At 47.6% G+C, this 6,335-nt stretch overlaps 1 protein-coding gene across 1 annotated transcript in view; it reads left to right on the top strand.

Annotated features, from left to right (window-relative positions):
• Nucleotides 1–4,694: 4,694 nt before the first annotated feature.
• LOC106746953 overlaps nucleotides 4,695–6,335 on the top strand; it is a 180,425-nt gene continuing 178,784 nt past the window's right edge. Inside the window, exon 1 of the mRNA XM_014624137.1 lies at nucleotides 4,695–5,593. The gene's annotated coding sequence lies outside the window, so the exon portion shown is untranslated. The remainder of the gene's footprint in view (nucleotides 5,594–6,335) is intronic.

Genomic DNA, 6,335 nt, shown 5'->3' with positions numbered 1-6,335 from the left:
CCCCGGCTATCGATAAAATCGTCTTTTCCGGTCAGCCTTCAATATCCGGAATACATCGAACGCTACTTCCTCGAAAATGTCCAGATTAAACCTCCTTAATTATCGACGACGTCGATCGATCGCGCGGTCATTAATAACGTTAGATGCGGTTCGCGATAAGTCAGTCGAAGGGGGATCGACTTTTTTACCCCTCCGATGGGACGGTAACGACCGCTAAGACGTTGCCGCAATTAATCTTACCGCTCTCTCGCACAGCAACATTCTAATTTCACGGCGAGAGAAAGGGGCAGCAGGAGCGGAGGGGGAAGGGGAGGCCCGCGGGGGGATGTTCCCGCGAAGTCCGTGCAAAATCGCGTAGCTGCAAATAATCCGTATTAGGCCCGCGAAATGGAATTATAAGCGGTCGCCTTCGAAGAAAGGGGAGAAGAAGTTGGCCGTACGCGCGCGAGGACTTGCTTGCTCGCGAGTCTATAGTCGGCCGGTGCCAAACTTCCGCTTCCCAATTAACGTAAGGATGCGAGTTTCACGACAAAGCCGCGATCCGACGGCACCTCCGTCCGTCGGCTTTAGGGCTCCCGGAGACAATATCAACATTGTCGACGACGAGCGACGGTACGACAACCAAGACGATGACGACGACGAGGCAGACGAAGAGGCGGAAGACGATGTACGGCGGCGCGATATGGACAAAAGCAGCTCGTGATTTGTTAACGGAGGAGGGCAGAGAGAGAGAGAGAGAGAGGGGGGGAGAGATACGAGGACTGTGGCCCGGTCTGGAGAAGCCGGCGAGTTTCGTTATCGATCCCTTGCGCGGAAACTAGCACGGCATTTGATCAATATGAGCCGCTCTCCGCGTCGCCTCCCCTGACAAATTCGGCCGCCGGTTTTTATTATTACTGCGAACGTGCGGGAAAAGCACGAGGACGGTCGGTGGTTGGCTGGCTGGTCCGTTTATCTTACGGCGGCGGATTCGGGCTACGACGATACGAGAGCGGCAATTTCATTAGTTTTAATAAAGTTTTATGAAGTTCGGGAGATTGGGAGATAAGAAAAGATACAGAGGGAAAGAGAGAGAGTGTGTGTGTGTGTGTGTTTCTATTTTCGATGAAAAGTAAAGTTGAAATCATGAACATAATAATATTTGCATACGTAATAATAATACGCTCGGGAAACGGAATCTCCGTATTCCGGGCTTAATATCCGTAAGGGGCATGCATGACAGTAACGAAGAGAAGAAGGACGTAGAGTTTCAGTCCTATATCGGGCTGTTTACCACGCAGGATACGTCAGCCCCGAGGGAGTGTTTTATATCTGATAACAAAATTTTCCTATCGCGACAAAGACGGCACACGTTCGACGACCCAGTTTGCGCTCGGATGAAATCTAAATAATAGAATATAGCCGGATAATGTGTCTCGTTTATAAGCGTATGGGAGGAAGACGCGCCGCGTAAAACGCGGCCTCGTTCGTCTCATAGGAGGAGAGCTCCAACGTCGCGGAAATCGAGCTAAGCATATTAGCAAGTATAATCCGACGTGGCCCCGTTTAATGTCATCGTTTAAACCCAATTACGCGCGGGAAAACTTCCCGGCGACACCTCGAGCCCCCGTGAAGATGTTTCCCCGCGGAAAATCGTTATTCTACGCCGCTTATCGTCACACACGGGGGACTCGACTTCCTCCCGATCGCGCCCGATCACGACGGGATTACCGAGCGACGCAGCTTGCTCGGAATCGCGCCCCGGCACTTGTCGACCCGCATGGAAAACCCGCCGAAACCAACGATGTGCGGTACCGGACGGAGCATGGAACCGAAATATATCGACAGGCGTAGAAAGAGACAAGAAGATGCGCGGGTAGTAGAGATCCATGTAGACCGGAGCTGTGAGGCATTTGAGAAATTTTATTATGAGTCGACATATCTGTGTTCAACACGTTTCTTTTGCATAACAAGCAAGTAGGAACTATACTTCATAATTATTTATTATTTATATATGTAGTTTTGATGCGCGATATTTACATAAAACGTTACACACTTACAGATTGCAACGCACGTTAACGATATTCCCAAACTTATACGCCGAGAAAAAATATTAGAATCAAATAAACGTGATTGCATCCATTTTACACCGTCTTGTAAGCCGACTAATTTTTTTTTATCAATTTAAGCATATTTTAAGAACTTGTAAGAAAAGGAGTAGGTGCTTATTCGAACGCGATAATATTTTAATTTGTAAATGAATTACCGAACGTAAGTGTAAAATCGCTCTAAATACGAGAGAATATTTACTGGGATTATGCAATACTTCTTCACCGTCGTAGGAACCCAGTTGATTTCCTAGATTTTCCCCTCCGGTGAATAGGTTCTAAAAATAAATTCTGACATTCTCGATATTACGAATTTACCGCTTGTCGCGTTTTAATACATACAAGTGAACGTCTGCTTTCTAACGAAGGAAATATCATATTGCACATAGTTAATTATATCTCTACTTCTGAATATTGCCGAGGAGTAGCCATTTATCTCGGATCAAGTGAATGTTACTTGAACGCTAGCGCTTTGTTTCAGTACAAGACAAAATTCAACCAATGAAAGGACAGCAAAATTAGATACCCGTGCCCATACCCTTACTTCTCTCTCTAGATCCGTCGACACGAAAGATCAAAGAAATCTTGTTTATGAAGAAATCATGTCCGATGCTACAAGTCGATGGCCGAAACGAGCCCGCGCACGGTCGAGTCTGCCGCGGCAGGCAGCTTCCGTACGCGTGCGGTGCGCAATATGGGGATCTCGAGGAGAGACGTTTGTTAAATGACTCGGCGCTCCACGGCGGACGGATGATAGATGAGGGACGCGGCCGGTTCTTCGGCGCGCACGGTAACGCGGAAAAACGGCGGCGCCCTTACGCGGAATCCAATAAAACGAGAGCCGGCGGTGCCGCGGCCATACAACTTCGATCGGGACGGAAATAAAGGATCTGGATAAAACCACCTTTGACAAGCGGGTAAGCTGAGCGACGCGAGTCAGCCGGCCGCCCCGTGGCGGCCGACGATCACTTTTACCGCCGGCCGTATCCGTCGACGACGACGATCCAAGCCGTCGAGTCGACTCTTCTCGGGTCTCCGCGCGTTCTCTCGCGGTGTGTGTGTGTGTGTACTCGAACGAGAGAGCGATCACTTAATTTCAGTTTTATCGGCCGATCCGTATCGCGACGTTTTACCGTTCCTGCGCTCGCGGATGGGCGATACAGAGGAAGCGGCCTCGCGATAGCGGCCCATATTAATTTTACGACGCTAAAAGCCGCGCTGTAACGACGTTACAGCGATAGAGAACCCCGCATGTTTCACTAATATCCCCGCGATTTCAATATCCATCGACTGCTTCCTGGTCGTTCCCTATACGCGATAAACATCTTATTTGCGTAATTGTCTACAATTATGAATATAATAGAAGAAAAGGGACCAAATCGACGCGTAATCTTGGATTACTACACTGTTGAAGGGGTAAAAGTAACATTTATGTACGTGGATGCAAACCAGCAACACTTTTCCACCGAAATATATCTTTTAAAAGGTATCATATATTTCCTTGCAAATAATCATTTCTTAAGACGTTTGCCGACTGACGCTTCTAAAAATTAGGCCCCAAAAACGATATATCCGTGATGTCTGAGGGAAATGATCAAGGAATCGAATGAAAGCATTGAAATTGCATGATTTTGTACATTTATTATATATCCTTACATATTATCTTTAACATTACACAATGCATCATAGTTAATGGCGGGAACCAAGGATGACTGTGCCTTCCTACACATTACTTCAGAGAAAGAAGGGTATGTCGATTTACCATACCTATGTCAGTCTCGGCGTTTCTCTACCGCGTTATCGTGGCCTAGCCGATCACTTTGCTCCTCACTTCGCCGTCAACGTCGCGGCGACGACGACCTTATCGGTGCCTCCGATTTTCCCCCTGGACTCCGTGGATTTCCTATATTTTGGAAACCGTGACCACCCTCCCCCTCCCCCGTGGACGCGCGCGCATCAATAATACGAAGTGATTTCTTGCTCACGCGGAACGGTCGAATTGCGCGCGGGCACGTACGAAGGCGCGGCGGCAAAATCGAGAAGAAATTCGCAAGCCGTCGTCGGGATCTCCCGTCCCGCGACGGACACACGGGTGCCACGAGTGCGAGCCAACCCGCAGGAATACAATCAACGACGTCCATTCCCGCGAATTAGATTTCCGTCTACGTCAACGGCCGCCGCCCTATTGCCTCCGCAGCTCCCAGCCGCCCCCTCTTTGTTTCGCCGCGCATGAAAGAGCACGTCGGTGAAAAGTGGGAGAGGAAATGGCGCGCGCCTAGCCCGCCCACACCCCCGTCGACAGGGCGGTGGCAAGACTGGAGAGCAATTCTCTTGACAATTTGGCCTGGCGGCTCGCCAGCCGAGACCAGTCGATTCAACTAATCTAAGTTGCTTAGCACGACTTCGTTCGACTCGCCTCACCGCCGTCGCCGCCGCCAACACCACCCTCGTGGCCGCCCCCCCCCCACGAAGACTTCGACTTAGCTCCCCGCCGTCGAAACCACTTCTGCCGCCGGCGGCGTTCTACCCGTCTTCCCTTCGGCGTCGAGGGGGCGCGTGAGCGGAGTAGCGCGGATTTTTACGCGCTTTCGCTTTAACTACGCCGCGTTTCCAGTCGGCTACTTGTAGCGAGAGCTGTTTCATAGGAGTTGGGCACGCGGGGACTTCGTGGCGGAACATTCGCGAGAGACATAAAACGAAACGCGCGTCGTTCGCTCTCTCTCTCTCTCTTTTTTTTTGTTTTATTGCACGCGATGTTCGCCGCGTCGGCACCGCGGAAGAAGACAATAGTTCGCGTAGTACGAGTAATTTACGGGGGAAGAGGTCATTTTGCAGTTGGCAGTTTCCCGTGGTATGGCGCCGGAGGTGTCTCGGGACGGTCGGAACATTTTCATTCTGCTTCGTATCGAGCAAAAGTCAATGTACACAGGGTGTCTGAACTCGGGAGGTAACGTTCACATGCAGGTGTTATACGCTAATAGAAAATTGTAGTTCGTTTTATGGGTAGCTTCGGTATCGAACATACCTTTTAACCACAGAAATAGTCGGGAAAAGCATTTTTCTGGTAAGCGTTACTGCAGTGTCAGTGATAATAACGTTACACGCATGTTGCTGCTGCTGTAAAATTATGGTTGGGCGAGACTAACTGTAATTTTCTATCATTGTGTTATCTTGCAAACAGCCATGATAGTTTTTGAGATATTAATTAGAGGAAATTGACGAATCACCGCGCGCGATGCAACGGAACGAGCAGTCCGCAAGTCAGTCTGAAGAGGCAACATGTTTTGAACTTGTTACTGACATCCAGCAATGATGAAAATAGTCGTGCGGTCCAAGATCACGCGTGTAACATAGGACCACGCTGCTCGCCGTCCTCTCATATCTACCATTGCTAGGAGACAGTCAACATGCCCGAGCATATCTCTTCAGACTGCCCGTGAAACTCGTATCACCGTATCGTACACACTGAGAGAAAAAATATCGGAAAAAGGAAAAATATTTGGTCGGTAAGTATTAATAATGTATTTACTTCAACCTAAATTCTTTGATTTAAATACGGAGTAAAAGGTTGCTTTCGTGCGAAGATATAGGTTTAAAAGAACGTATACTTTCTCGTCTGAAAAACAATTTTTCTCGATGTACAAGCATATTGGTACGAGCAAATGTGTTGTTAGTATCTTTATAGAAAAATTATTTTATTTTTTAGATCTTTTCTTTTCTCCCAATACACGCGTTCATATATTAATTTACTTTAAATAATATCCTAATGATCATCGTGGTAATTCACGAAATAATAGAAACTCTTTCTACCCGGTTTAACGAATTTTATCTGTACACGAGCATCACACGACACTCGAGTCCAGACATCCTCTCTGTATGTACGCCATTTACCGGTCCTTTGTTGTCTCCCTAAGTTGAAATTTTGATGCTACTTTGATAATCTTAAGGATAGTTTGCGCTTAGTTAGGCCACCTATAGACTAATGTAAACTTACTTTAACGACTGACACTTCTTAACTTCTCTCTCGAACTTTCAATTCTACAGATGTAATTTTAACACTACCTTGAACAACCTATTTTGACGCTAAAACGGCGGAAACAGAAATCGAGGACTTGTCGGGGTCAGTGTTGGAGTAAATTATATTATTAGATCAAAGGAAAATACAGAAAGGTCCGTAAGAGCTGAGCGTAGATTGTTGATGCGAATAAATTCATACGAGAGAATGACGTGTTTGACGGTGTTATCGCA

This window comes from Dinoponera quadriceps, unplaced genomic scaffold (assembly GCF_001313825.1).
Source record: "Dinoponera quadriceps isolate SergipeBrazil2010 unplaced genomic scaffold, ASM131382v1 scaffold1846, whole genome shotgun sequence".
In the NCBI taxonomy this organism is placed as follows: domain Eukaryota; kingdom Metazoa; phylum Arthropoda; class Insecta; order Hymenoptera; family Formicidae; genus Dinoponera; species Dinoponera quadriceps.
The sequence above is the reverse complement of the archived record's forward strand: the minus strand, read 5'-3'. Positions and strand labels throughout refer to the sequence as shown.